This window comes from Cupressus sempervirens, chromosome 10 (assembly GCF_028749045.1).
Source record: "Cupressus sempervirens isolate cs-2001-9-10 chromosome 10, ASM2874904v1, whole genome shotgun sequence".
Taxonomy (NCBI): Eukaryota; Viridiplantae; Streptophyta; class Pinopsida; order Cupressales; family Cupressaceae; genus Cupressus; species Cupressus sempervirens.
The window spans coordinates 810,958,154-810,973,570 of NC_143127.1; the positions used below are offsets into that span (position 1 = coordinate 810,958,154).

General features: G+C 41.5%; 1 pseudogene; it reads left to right on the forward strand.

Annotated features, from left to right (window-relative positions):
• The first annotated feature begins 784 nt into the window (after positions 1-784).
• The window catches only part of LOC149536408 (SNF1-related protein kinase regulatory subunit gamma-1 pseudogene), a 168,982-nt pseudogene continuing 154,349 nt past the window's right edge, over positions 785-15,417 (forward strand).

Genomic DNA, 15,417 nt, shown 5'->3' on the forward strand with positions numbered 1-15,417 from the left:
TCACCTTAGTCCCCTATACAAGCAACTAGAAAGCATCAAAAGATAATTGATTGAAAACTTAAAGGTTGCACTAGAAAATCACACCATTCACCTCAGTTCTACACAAGCAACTGGAAAGCACTAACAACCATCTAATCAAAACTCATCATAAAAATAAGTAAATACATCACAATGGTCGGGTATAAAAGATTGTGACCAAAATATACAAAACATCATCAGAGAACAAAACTCCCAAGCCTATGGTAAACATCTTGATTGGTCAACATACTAAGTCAAAACCTAAACCCCAACATGAAAACAACATACATCTCTGCAAGTGTAGTTTCATAAAAGAATTTGATTTTGGAAACATAAGAGTTTGATTTAAACTAGAATTCCAATTTTCATTTTCATAGTGTCATATCCAATGAAATTCCCAAGTCCACGGGAACCTCAAGAGACTCAATAATCCATTAAAATTCATTTAAATATAAAACCCCATTTTTATATAAAAATGAACTATCAATTTAATAACACCAATATCCATTAAATTTCTCTAAATTAAAAAATATTATTATATTTTCAAAATTTAAGGATACCCTTATATCCAAATCTTTTAATAATGATTATTAAAATAAATATAAATTATTAAAATAATAACTTAATAAATTATCAATAAAATCATACAAATTTATTAATAATCGTACTTACTAAATTTAATGATATAGTAAAATTTATTAAAAACTATTAATAAGATTTAATTTTAAACAAAGTATTTAGTAAATTGTTCCCTCTGCCTACGAATATGCCAAATGCAAAATTTTCATTTATCTATTTAAGCCCGAATCGAGGGCACAAGGAAAGAAGGAGACAACCTAGGAAATTTCACGTTGTCGAAGCAGGAAGACAAGGAAGCTCTCCTGCAAACCAGAGTAAAATGCATAACATAAAATATGGTAATAAAGATGCTAGGTTCGATATCCCCACAGCCAACAGATTCACAATGCTGAATAAACTATCAGTGAAACCTATCAGCCTTCGTCAGGAAGGAGGGCTTCAAATAGTCAAAATCAAAGCGGAAGGTCCCAGTGATTGCAAAGACCACTATGGAAATCGTCCCCAATTGCCAATCTTTATGGTAGATCAGCTGGATAAACAGATCAAGGTATTCAATATGACTAAATATGTGCTTCCAAAGACATTCGTATCTGAGCCCTCCCAGAGGAATGCCTCTCATCCTCTTAGCCTTCCAAATTTTGAATCTGATTTAAATCAAGCTTCTCCCCCATCATACATGCCTCAGCACAGACGGTATATCCATAACACCCACTCCCCAATCCCTAATTATTTTCTAGCATCGCTACGGTCAAAACCCTGTGATAAACCTATTCATATCACCATTGATGATGTCAAAAAATCTTGGTTTGAATGTCAATCGAAAGGGGTATTTGCAATATGGACTGGCCCTCCTAAAGATATCCATCCCCTAATGGAATGGCTATCAGGTAACTGCCAGGATCAGGTAAGTATTTTCCACCACTATGAGAACACTTTATTTTTAAAATGTGAAGAAGAATCGATCAAAAATGAATTTCTTGTTGTTTTTGACTATTTCTTTAAAGGTTATTGTGTCAAATTTTTTGATTGGTTTCCTAATTTCCAAATAGATAGGGTGGATTGTATGATCTCGTTATGGTTTTCCATGTTATCTCTTCCTCTAGAGCTATGTGATGTTGATATCATTTATGAGATAGGCTCTGTAATAGGAAAAGTTATTGCTATTGATGCTTCCTTTTTTAGCTGCAACAGTATAAAAATTCTCATTAATCTAAATATTAATCACCCTTTGGATTTTTAGAAGAAAATTATTTCCAAGAAAGCTTCTTATGTTATAAGCTTCCAAGCTTAGAAAGGGAATATCATCGATATATTAAAATCTGACATTACACATAATAACAGACCTAAGGTCCTTCCCCTCAACTTGGACCTCAAGGAAAAATTTCCAAAGCTGGGCTCTAAGTTAATCAATAGGAAAAAAAATCTAGGAAAATAGAGCCTTCATCCAAATATCCAGATAGGTCAAGTGTCTCAGACAAAATAGAGGGCTCCATTGAAAAGCATTATTGCAGACAAGACAGAAGACACACCAATAGCCACAAAAGTGGACTTAATAAAGGACTCAAGACTAAGGGAGATGGGTGCTTCCCCTAAAAATGATAAGAAATTTAAAGAAACAGGATCTCGCAAGCATAAACAGAAGACAATAAAAAGTGGATCTGAGGATATAAAGACACAGACTACAAATGTCAGAAGGAATTGTAACAAAGTGATGGAAAAGCCAATCAGTAATCAACATAAGGAATCAAAGGGAACATTATCCAAAAAAAACAAAGATAGTCAATTAAGTGAGATCCCTGACTCTATAGATTATCCAGAAGAAACCCCAGTAGATCAAATAGAAGAGCTAGAAAACATGTTATACAACTCATGTAGGGATAGCAGTATACAAGAACTTCAAAAGAATGAAAACTCACTGAAACCTATCCAGGTTAGGTTAGAGAATAGCATGCCAGAGAAGTCTAAGGTAAATAGCAAGTTTTGGCAAACCCCAACAGCTACCTGCAGTTCCCCTTTTACTCCTAACAAGGGTAAGTGCACAAAGTTGTGGTGCCAAAAGGGGGGTATAAGTGGTACTGTTTATTCCAAAAAAATATAACATAGTACAAAGTGTGGCCCCCCTAAAATTTTATCTTTTTTTTTGAAATTCTTTAATCACTCTGGTCAAAAGTTACCTAACACTATGTAGTTTATCCCAGATTTTTTGGGTAATTTTATAATGTGTATTTTTTTTTTAATAAATTTTTAAATCAGACCCATCCCAAAAATGTGAAATATCTATGTGCTCCCCCTAGAAATGATTGAAAACTAATCTAAAATCAAAACTTCTTTTTTTCAAAGTGTAGAATGGAGTCTAGTTTCTAAAAAACTAAGTTGTTACAAAATTCGATGAATGAGCTAAAATCTATAGCCCAATTAGTACATGGTGGTTTTTGACAAAAAATGAACATACATTCAAAAGAAATTATAGATGAAAGACTTAAAATCGTTCAAATTAAAAATAAATTATATGGTTAGATAGCTAACACAGAGACCTATAATGTTATGTAACTTGATCTTATCGATACCCAACCACGAAGAATCTTGAAGGGAGCACACAAGAAAAATCAATCATTTTTTGTATGTTTGCTAGAAAACATGTCTCAAACCTATTTATAAACTCCAAACCTTTGCGTTGGATCTCCAAGGCAAAACCAAGCCTTAGGCTTGGTTTTAATGCAAAGCTTTGAATAGCGTGTGCGCCCTATAGCATGTACGCCCTATAGTGCACACGCCCTATTAAAACACTATTGAATTCGACGTAGTTCACACACGCTATAGTGCGCACATGCTATAGTGCGCACGCACTATTGAGACCTAAATTGAAAATCAAAACCAAGAGAGAGCTGGGGGGGTGGGGCGAGGGAATGGCTATTTGTGTGTGTGAGAGAGATAGAGAGAAAGTAGGGGATGGGAGAGGGGAGAGAGGAAGTGAGAAAGAGTAGGGGTGGCAGAGAGAGTATAGGATAGGAGATAGAGGAAATGTCAGAGAGTAGGGGTGGCAAAGAGAGTACAAGATGCAAGAGAGAGGAAGTGTGAGAGAGAGTGTAGAGGTGGAAAAGAGAGAGTATGGGATGGGGGAGAGAGATTGAAAGTAGGGGATGGGAGAGAGAGGAAGTGTGAGAGAGAGTACAAGTTGGGAGAGAGAGATTGAGAGTAGGGGATGGGGGAGAGAGAGAGTAGGTGGTGGGAGACGGAGTGGGAGAGGAAGAGCGAGAGAGAGGAGGATGGGAGTGCATGTGTGTGAAAGAGAGAGAGTAGGGAATGGGAGAGGGGGAAGATAGAGTAGCTTGAGAGAGAGTAGGGGATGGAAGAGAGAGTAGGGGATGGAAGAGAGAGTAGGCGATGGGAGAGGGAGTGGGAGAGGGAGAGAGAGAGGGGGGATGGAAATGTTTGTAAGAGAGAAAGAGAGAGAGTGTGTGAAAATGTGAGAGAGGTTAGGGGGTAGCAGAGAGAGAGTAGAGAGGGAGAGAGTGAGAGAGAGAGAGAGAGTGAGAGAGAGTGAGAGTAGGCAGTGGGAGAGGGAGAGCAAGTGAGAGAAAAAGTAGAGGATGGGAGAGGAGAGAGGGGGGATGGGTGTGTGTGAAAGAGAGAGAGAGTAGGGAATGAAAGAGGGGAGAGAGAGATAGAGAGAGTAGGGGATGGGATAGAAAGAGAGTAGGCAATGGCAGAGGGAGTGGGAGAGGGAGAGAGAGGGTGGATGGAGGAGAAAGAGATTAGGCAATGGTAGAGGGAGTGGGAGAGGGAGAGAGAGGGGGGATGGAAGTGTGTGTAAGAGAGAAAGTAGGGGATGGGAGAGAGTGTGAGAGAGAGTAGGGGTGGCAAAGAGAGAGAGTGAGAGTAGGGGATGGGAGAGAGAGGGAGAGAGAGAGAGAGAGAGATAGTAGGCGATGGGAGAGGGAGTGGGAGGGAGAGGGAGAGGGGGAATGGAAGTGTGTAAGAGAGATAGAGTTGGGGATGGGAGAGAGTAGGCAATGGGAGAGGGAGTGAGAGAGAGAGAGGGGGGGGGAATGGGAATGTGTATAAGAGAGATAGAGTAGGGGATGGGAGAGAGTGTGAGAGTTTGAGAGAGATTAGGGGGTGGTAGAGAGAGCTTGTACAGGATGGGGGTGAGAGAGAGAGAGAGTATGAGAGAGAGTAGGGGATGGAAGAGAGAGAGTGAGAGTAGGGGATGGGAGAGAGAAAATAAAGAGGGAAAGAGAGTACTTGAGAGAGAGAGATAGTAGGTGGTGCAAGAGGGAGTGGGAAAGGGAGAGAGAGGGGGGATGTGAGTGTGTGTGACAAATCTAGAGAGTAGGGGATGGGAGAGGAGAGAGAGAGGGGGGGTGGGAGTGCGTGTCTATGAAAGAGAGAGAGTAGGGGATGGGAGAGGGGAGAGAGAGAGTAGGGGATGGGGGAGAGGGAGTGGGAGAGGGAGAGAGAGAGAGGGGGGAATGGGAATGTGTGTAAGAGAGACAGAGTAGGGGATGGGAGAGAGTGTGAGAGTGTGAGAGAGTAGGTGGTGGCAGAGAGAGCTCGTATGGGATGGGAGAGAGAGAGTGAGATTAGGGGATGGGAGTGTGAGAGAGAGTAGGGGATGGGAGAGAGAGAGAGTGAGAGTAAGGGATGGGATGGGAGAGAGAGAGAGAGTAGAGAGGGAGAGAGAGAACTTGAGAGAGAGAGATCTAGTAGGCGGTAGGAGAGGGAGAGGGAGAGGGAGAGAGATAGGGGGGATGGGAGTGTGCGTGATAGATGTAGAGAGTAGGGGATGGGAGAGAAGAGAGTGGGGGGATAAGAGTGTGTGTGTCTGTGAAAGAGAGAGAGTAGGGGATGGGAGAGAGTGTGAGAGTGTGAGAGAGAGTAGGGGGTGGCAGAGAGAGAGTACAAGATGGGAGAGACAGAGTGAAAGGATGGGAGAGATAGAGTGAAAGGATGGGAGAGAGTGAGAGAGAGAGTAGGGGGCGGTAGAGAGAGAGAGAGAGTATGGGATGGGAGAGATAGAGTGAAAGGATGGGAGAGAGTGTGAGAGAGAGTAGGGGATGGGAGAGAGTGTGAGAGAGAGTTGGGAATGGGAGAGAGAGAGAGTAAGAGTAGGGGATGGGAGAGAGAGAGTAGAGAGGGAGAGAGAGAACTTGAGAGAGAGAAATAGTAGGTGACCTGGGAGAGGGAGTGGGAGAGGAGGAGAGAGAGGGATGGGAGTGCGTGTGACAAATATAGAGAGTAGGGGATGGGAGAGAAGAGAGAGGAGGGATGGGAGTGTGAGTGTGTGTGTGTGTCTGTGAAAGAGAGAGAGTAGGGGATAGGAGAGAGTGTGAGAGTGTGAGAGAGAGTAGTGGGTGGCAAAGAGAGAGTATGAGATGGGAAGGACAGAGTGAAAGGATGGGAGAGAGTGTGAGAGAGAGTAGGGGATGGGAGAGAGTGTGAGAGAGAGTTGGGAATGGGAGAGAGAGAGAGTAAGAGTAGGGGATGGGAGAGAGAGAGTAGAGAGGGAGAGAGAGAACTTGAGAGAGAGAAATAGTAGGTGACCTAGGAGAGGGAGTGGGAGAGGAGGAGAGAGAGGGATGGGAGTGCGTGTGACAAATCTAGAGAGTAGGGGATGGGAGAGAAGAGAGAGGGGGGATGGGAGTGTGAGTGTGTGTGTGTGTCTATGAAAGAGAGAGAGTAGGGGATAGGAGAGAGTGTGAGAGTGTGAGAGAGAGTAGGGGGTGGCAAAGAGAGAGTATGAGATGGGAGAGACAGAGTGAAAGGATGGGAGAGAGTGTGAGAGAGAGTAGGGGATGGGAGAGAGTGTGAGAGAGAGTTGGGAATGGGAGAGAGAGAGAGTAAGAGTAGGGGATGAGAGAGAGAGAGTAGAGAGGGAGAGATAGAACTTGAGAGAGAGAAATAGTAGGTGACTTGGGAGAGGGAGTGGGAGAGGAGGAGAGAGAGGGATGGGAGTGCGTGTGACAAATCTAGAGAGTAGGGGATGGGAGAGAAGAGAGAGGGGGGATGGGAGTGTGAGTGTGCGTGTGTGTCTATGAAAGAGAGAGAGTAGGGGATAGGAGAGAGTGTGAGAGTGTGAGAGAGAGTAGGGGGTGGCAAAGAGAGAGTACGAGATGGGAGAGACAGAGTGAAAGGATGGGAGAGAGTGTGAGAGAGAGTAGGGGATAGGAGAGAGTGTGAGAGAGAGTTGGGAATGGTAGAGAGAGAGAGTAAGAGTAGGGGATGGGAGAGAGAGAGTAGAGAGGGAGAGAGAACTTGAGAGAGAGAAATATTAGGTGATCTGGGAGAGGGAGTGGGAGAGGAGGAGAGAGAGGGATGGGAGTGCGTGTGACAAATCTAGAGAGTAGGGGATAGGAGAGAAGAGAGAGGGGGGATGGGAGTGTGAGTGTGTGTGTGTGTGTCTGTGAAAGAGAGAGAGTAGGGGATAGGAGAGAGTGTGAGAGTGTGAGAGATAGTAGGGGGTGGCAAAGAGAGAGTACGAGATGGGAGAGATAGAGTGAAAGGATGGGAAAGAGTGTGAGAGAGAGTAGGAGGTGACAGAGAGAGAGAGTATGAGATGAGAGAGACAGAGTGAAAGGATGAGAGAGAGTGTCAGAGAGAGTAGGGGATGGGAGAGAGTGTGAGAGAGAGTTGGGGATTGGAGAGAGAGAGAGAGTAAGAGTAGGGGATGGGAGAGAGAGAGAGAGAGAGAGAGAGGGAGAGAGAGAGTAGAGAGGGAGAGAGAGAACTTGAGAGAGAGAGAGATAGTAGGTGGTGGGAGAGGGAGTGGGAGAGGAGGAGAGAGAGGGATGGGAGTGCGTGTGAGTGATCTAGAGAGTAAGGGATGGGAGAGGGGAGAGAGAGAGGGGGATTGGAGTGTGTATCTGCAAAAGAGAGAGTTTAGGGGATGGGAGAGGGGAGAGAGAGAGTAGCAGATGGGAGTGTGTGTAAGAGAGAGTAGGGGATGGGAGAGAGTGTGAGAGAGAGTAGGAGGTGGCAGAGAGAGAGAGAGTAAGAAGTGGGAGAGGGAGGATGGGAGTGTGTGTGAGAGATCTAAAGAGTAAAGGATGGGAGAGGGGAGAGAGAGTAGGAAGAGAGAGAGAGAGAGTAGGGAGAGAGAGAGAGTAGGGAGGGTGGAGAGTTATGTGTTCTAATATAGTGCATATGTGCTATAGCGCGTACGCACTATGTGAGATCACCTAAAAATGGTCAAAAAGAAACTTTGGGGCCCGTTTCATTCATTCTCTACTTTTGTTCTGTTTCGCACTCTGTTATCCCGACAGAAATTGCGGGTTTCAACACAACAAACATTCTTTCAAAGTGGCAAACACTATTTCAAGCTAACAAACACTATTTCAAGGTGGCAAACACTTTTGGAAGCTAACAAACACCAAATTCAATCATTGGATACACAATTTGAAGACTTTTTGAATATTCCTTGTATAGAAAAGGTTAGTGCAATCTATTTTAAATATTGTTTGTTGATATATAGATACAAATTTGATTGTAATTTGACATGTTGTTTAATATATAGTGAATTCATTGAAATTTGTATGTTTCAATGAAATGTTATTTCGAAATGGTTAGAAATTTGACAAGTCATTTTATATATATATTGTGTATTCATTCAAATAATTATAATTTTTATATGTATTTGAATAATTTGTAATTTACACATTTTAAGTAATTCAAATGTTTGAATAATTTGACATGTAGAAATGATCATCATGCCAAGGAAGAGTTTGAGGGAGTACCATTTTTACATCAGCGATGATCGATCACATTCTACAGAGTTCGTACATGGTTGTTTTCAACTATTTTATGGAGATTTGGCTAACAGGGGCATCACATATCGTCAACACATTATTTGGTCAGACAATTGTGCATCTCAATTCAAGAATGCACGGATGTTCTATTGGTTGAGCAGGATGCACAAGTTGTGTAGAATTCAATACATGTGAAATTTCACAGAGGCTGGTCATGGAAAGGGAGAGCACGATGGTGCAAGCGCATGCATCAAAAGAGCCTTAGCTCATGAAGAACTAAAGTACAAAGATGGAGCACTATTGACAGATGCAAAATCCATCGTCTAGTGGTGTAACACTACAATGGGTCCAGGTAAGGAAGGTGAGTCTACGGGTCGTAGATTTTTTTGGTTGATAGATAATACTAACATTGCACCATATCAAGATTGTTGCACACTAACAGGATCTAGTGAGTTGCACTCTTTTAGAAGCTATGATGCAGTTTCATGGAGTATCCACACATGAAAAATGGCATGCTATTGTCCATCATGTGCAGAGGAAAATTGGGATGACTGTGAGTTGACTGAATGGGTGGACAAATGGGATATACGGGTTTTGGACCCAATTGACACCTATCGTCCCCCACAAGCACTAGAAATGTTACAGATGGAATCGTCTATTGACTTTGACCGTTTGTCTGATCTAGTGCAACCTAGTAATATATATATTTATATATCTTTGTAATTTCAATATGTAACTTTATAACTTTTACGCAAGTATTTTCTGAATTAATGACTGCATTTTGTACATTTGTCACTGCAGGCCATGTTTTTGCTGTTATTGCACCTGAAGACAATGAAGAAGGGATAGATTATTATTTGTGTCATTGTCTTCAAGCCAAACAAAAATTGGATCACTCGGTTATAGATGGTGAAGGTTTAGAGTACCATGTCGGTGCGGTGGTTGTAACTGGCACATGGCTTAGACGATATTCTATGAAGAACCCTAACTTGTGGTTATTCAAAGATTGGCAAATAGAGAGGAAGATTCTTCATTATTCAAATCTTGTTGTCGCATCAAATGTCCACTTGATAAAATATGGTGGAAAACCACATAATAAGAATCTTTGGAGAGTTCGCGAGTTAGACCACGAGGCAATACTTGAGACATTAAAATGTCGAGCAGATCCAGTTGGCTCATTAGATTGAATACAGAGAGAGGGAGAGAGAGAAAGAGTGATCAACTGGATCCAAATACATTGTTGCAACCTCTTCCCCAAGACTGTCCACATGAATAAGGTGGACCGTATTGTTATGATACGTAAGTGATGAGATTTAGTTTAAATCATAGATTTTATGTTTTGATTTGTTTAGAATCTAGATTTTATGTTTTGATGTCTCCAATTTTTTTAAAGCTAGAACAATATTTTTCATATTTTCTTATTGTGACGATATTTTTCTTTCATTGCATGTTCTCTTGGATGACAGGAGGGAGAGAAGAAAAATAAGTAGATTTCCAAACAGCCAGCCACCCTTCTTCATGTAATTTATTCATTTAAGGTAAAAGTCCCATTTCCTTTGTTTGGCTTTGGTATTTGGTTATTTAAAGTCATTATTCTAGTTGGACCTTCGTATGTTTGAATTTGAGATTGTTTAGTGTCTATTTGTTATGATTATATTGAATTATTAATTCTACGATGTTTCTATTATTTAATTATTTAAAATAAATTAAAACTTTTTGTATAAAATTATTATTTTTTATTTCTATCTATTTGTTATGATTATATCTATTATTTAAAATAAATTAATTCTATAATATCTCTATGATGAACTATTTATATTTCTAAACTTTACATATTTTACGCCATGACCAACAATCAAACTATTATAACAATACAAATACATTTAAATAGTAATGTAAGAATGGTTTAGTTCACATAAAAAATAAGTCTATCTTAGATATTCTAAATACATCACAAAACTTTATCGCTTCAAAAAAATTCAAATTTCTCCCATCTACTTGAGTTCCCATCAATTGTCCATAAAACTGGGAAAGGGAATAGGTGCTATGCTCCCAATCCCAACATCCTCTTGTCCACTACTAGGAGATGTGTGTAATGTAGGATTCAGCTCCATCAACTTAGTCATTTTTTTCACTAGTTGATTGGGACTCTCACCATTTGTTGCCAACTATGGTGACAATGCTTGGGGTTACACTTATTAAGTAAGAATATTTCCTAATCTAGGGATTAGAGCATTGAACATATCATAATGTGATTTATGCTATGGGAGAAGAGGTATGTTGGGCATACTAATTGATTCTAGGGCTAGTGCAATTACATCTCCTTCCACTAGTGTTGTAAATATAATTTCTATAGTTGTTGAAGGTGCAAATCCAATATTTGGTCTATATCTCTTTCAAACATTTAGATTATCCTCTCTTTCTTTCCTCTTCTATTCCTTTAGTGCAACCTTCTCCGCAACTCATTTTCCCCTCTCTATAGCATATAAGATCTCATTTCTTGCAATCTTTTCCTCTCTCCCATCTTTCCTATCCCTGATCTTCTCCTTCATGTAAAGTGCATTAGCCTCAAATAACTTCTTAATCTCTCTTGTTCCTTAGAATTTTGTATCCTTTTCTTTGGTAGCTATAGGAATCTACTGGGTAAACCACTATGTTGTTTTCTGTCTAGTGACATGTAACGTATAAAATCATCATCTCCATCATAGTCATTTTGGGACTGGGTATCAAAAAATTGTTAACTATTTATTTCATCATGGTTGCCACCATTTTCAAAGCATTAGATGACGTCCTTGGGGTCAACATGTGGTGGGGATGGAATTAAAAGGGAAACATTTTCATCCCCACAAGTATTTGGTTACCCAAGGTTTGTTGTATGCTCAAGGTTTTATCTCCCATAATAGTCCACTGACTGGTTTAGGTTTTTTGGTTGGGTATTTTTAGGTGCAATTGTACCTAGTCCCTTCATATTTTGTCCATAACTCCTCAACAAAGTGTTAATTGGTTCATCTAATAAGCCATTTATTTTTAGGAAGGATTCAATAGTCATTTCCTCCCCCTCGCTTTACAACTCGTCAATATTTGCATCATCTATAGTAGTTGTTTCTTGCAACTCATCTCTTACACTTTCTCAATTTTGCCTCTTCTAGGCTTGTTCCAACTAGCCCTTGCTAGTCCTAAACTATTGGGTGATTAAAATACCCTTTTCCTCACTCTAAAATATACTCCAAAACCAACTACACTTGTTTTGTAAAATATCACTCAAAACTGGCTATTTCAGTCTGCCAACTAGGCCTAGTTTGAGGCCATTTACAAAGCAACTCACAATCCCTTGAATTTTGGAACTCCCATGACCCAAAAAAGTCTTAAGACATGACTCAAATGCAAGGATTCTTTTATTTTTTTGGTCTCATGATCAACTTTACAATGGTTTTTACAAAACCCTCCTTTCTAGCCCCTTTACCCTAGGGCTTTCTAGAACTCTTACTTTGCAACATCTCTAGAACCCCAAAATGGTTCAACCACCTTCACTTTGGTTATATTAGATGACTTCAAACATAAAATTTAACTCTTGTTTGGAGAAAACACTAAATCCACCTTGGGAGCAATCACATACCCCTTTTTATGCACTCAAATTTTAGGGAAAACTATGCAAATACTTCTTAAATGGTTTCAACACTTGACTTTTCAGATGGAAATGGTTATTATAGACTCAAACCAACAAGAAAAATCTCAAACTTGAGGTTTCTCAACACTCAACAATCAAATTTCAAAACTATTACCAGCACTTACTACTAGGACAATTTCTAGTTTTAATGGTCAAACTCCCAAACCATACAAAGGACCCCCCTCTATTTTTGAATTTTTAAACACTCTTTTTGGAGACCTACAATAACCTCTCTCACTTTTTGGAGATCACACTCCGTTTTCATTTTACGATGCCATCTCGGGTGATGCTGAAACTTGCAATGTCGGCTAGTACAAAGTTGCCAACTGCCAAATCTCTCTCACCTTTCCTCGTGGGATCGAACTGTCTACTCCGTTAGCTCTGTGTGGTTGGGTAAACCCTATCCCCAACCTCTTCCTATCCCCTTCAGTGCTCAAATGTTCTCGGGCACGCCAATCTAGAATGTTCCCAAGGGTCACTAAATGCCATAGCGTTGCGATCTTTGACGGGGCATATCTCAGAGCTTGTGCAAGGTATGGATGTGATTCTAGTTCCTACAAGACCGTGTTGCAAAGACCTACAATAACCTCTCTCACTTTTTGGAGATCACACTCCATTTTTGTTTTATAATGCCATCTCGGGTGATGCTGAAACTTGTAGTGTGGGCCAGTACAAAGTTGCCAACTGCCAAATCTCTCTCACCTTTCATCGTGGGATCGAACTGTCTAATCCGTTAGCTCCGAGTGGCCGGGTAAACCCTATCCCCAACCTCATCCTATCCCCTTTAATGCTCGAACATTCTCAGGCACGCCAATCCGAAATGTCCCCAAGGGTCACTAAATGCCATAGGGCTGCGATCTTTGACGAGACATATCTCGGAGCTCGTGCGAGGTATGGATGCGATTCTAGTTCCTATAGGAATGTGCTACAGAGACCTACAATAACCTTTGTCACTTTTTGGAGATCACATTCTATTTTCATTTTACAACACCATCTCGGGTGATGCTGAAACTTGCAATGTTGGCCAGTACAAAGTTGCCAACTGCCAAATCTCTCTCATCTTTTGTCATGGGATCAAACTGTCTGCTCCATTAGCTCTGGGTGGCCGGGTAAAACCTATCCCCAACCTTTTCTTGTCCCCTTCAATGCTTGAATGTTCTTAGGCACGCCGAACCAGAATGTCCCTAAGGGTCACTAAATGCCACAGGGCTGTGATCTTTGACGGGGCATATCTTGAAGCTCGTGCAAGATATGGATGAGATTCCAATTCCTACAGGATTGTGTTGCAGAGACCTACAATAACCTCTCTCACTTTTTGGAGATCACATTCCATTTTCATTCTACAATGCCATCTCGGGTGATGCTGAAACTTGTAGTATTGGCCAGTACAAAGTTGCCAACTGCCAAATCTCTCTCATCTTTCGTCATGGGATCAAACTGTCTGGTCCATTAGCTCCGGGTGGCCGGGTAAAACCTATCCCCAACCTTGTCTTGTCTCCTTCAATGCTTGAATGTTCTTAGGCACGTCGAACAAGAATGTCCCTAAGGGTCACTAAATGCCACAGGGCTGCGATCTTTGACGGGGCATATCTTGGAGCTCGTGCAAGATATGGATGAGATTCCAATTCCTACAGGACTGTGTTGCAGAGACATACAATAACCTCTCTCTCTTTTTGGAGATCACATTCCATTTTCATTCTACAATTCCATCTCGGGTGATGTTGAAACTTGTAATGTTGGCCAGTACAAAGTTGCCAACTGCCAAATCTCTCTCATCTTTCATCATGGGATCAAACTGTCTACTCCATTAGCTCCGAGTGGCCAATTAAACCTTATCCCCAACCTCTTCCTGTCCCCTTCAGTGCTCAAACATTCTCAGACATGCTGAACTAGAATGTCCCTAAGGGTCACTAAATGCCACAGGGCTGCGATCTTTGATGGGGCATATCTCGGAGCTTGTGCAAGGTATGGATGCAATTCTAGTTCCTACAAGACCGTGTTTGGGAGACCTACAATAACCTCTCTCAATTTTTGCAGATCACACATCTTTTTTTTTTTTACAATGCCATCTTGGGTGATGCTGAAACTTGCAGTGTGGGCCAGTACAAAGTTGCCAACTGCCAAATCTCTCTCACCTTTCATTGTGGGATTGAACTGTCTGCTTTGTTAGCTCTGAGTGGCTAGGTAAACCCTATCCCCAACCTCATCCTATCCCCTTTAGTGCTCGAACGTTCTCAGGCACGCCAATCCGGAATGTCCCCAAGGGTCACTAAATGCCATAGGGCTGCGATCTTTGACGGGGCATATCTCGAAGCTTGTGTGATGTATGGATGCATTTCTAGTTCCTATAGGGCTGTGTTGTGGAGACCTACAATAACCTCTCTTTATTTTTGGAGATCACATTCTATTTTCATTTTACAACACCATCTCGGGTGATGCTGAAACTTGTAGTGTTGGCCAGTACAAAGTTGCCAACTGCCAAATCTCCCTCATCTTTCATCATGGGATCAAACTGTCTACTCCATTAGCTCCAGTGGCCGATTAAACCCTATCCCCAACCTTGTCTTGTCCCCTTCAATGCTTGAATGTTCTCAGGCACACCGAACTAGAATGTCCCTAAGGGTCACTAAATGCCACAGGGCTGCGATCTTTGACGAGGCATATCTTGGAGCTCATGCAAGATATGGATGAGATTCCAATTCCTACAGGACTGTGTTGCAAATACATACAATAACCTCTCTCTCTTTTTGGAGATCAAATTCCATTTTCATTGTACAATGCCATCTCGAGTGATGCTAAAACTTGTAGTGTTGGCCAGTACAAAGTTGCCAACTGCCAAATCTCTCTCATCTTTCGTTGTGGGATCAAACTGTCTGCTACATTAGCTCCGAGTGGCCGAGTAAACCTTATCCCCAACCTCTTCCTATCCCCTTCAGTGCTCAAACGTTCTCAGGCACGCTGAACTAGAATGTCCCTAAGGGTCACTAAATGCCACAGGGCTGTGATCTTTGACGGGGCATATCTCAGAGCTTGTGCGAGGTATGGATGTGATTCTAGCTCCTACAGGACTGTGTTGTGGAGACCTACAATAACCTCTCTCACTTTTTGGAGATCACACTTCATTTTTTTTTTACAATGCCATCTCGGGTGATGCTAAAACTTGCAGTGTGGGCCAGTACAAAGTTGCCAACTGCCAAATCTCTCTCACCTTTCATCGTGGGATCGAACTGTCTGATTTGTTAGCTCCAACTGGCCAGGTAAACCCTATCCCCAACCTCATCCTGTTCCCTTTAGTGCTCGAATGTTCTCAGGCATGCCAATCCGAAATGTCCCAAAGGGTCACTAAATACCATAGGGCTGCAATCTTTGACGGGGCATATCTCAGAGCTTGTGCGAGGTATGGATGCG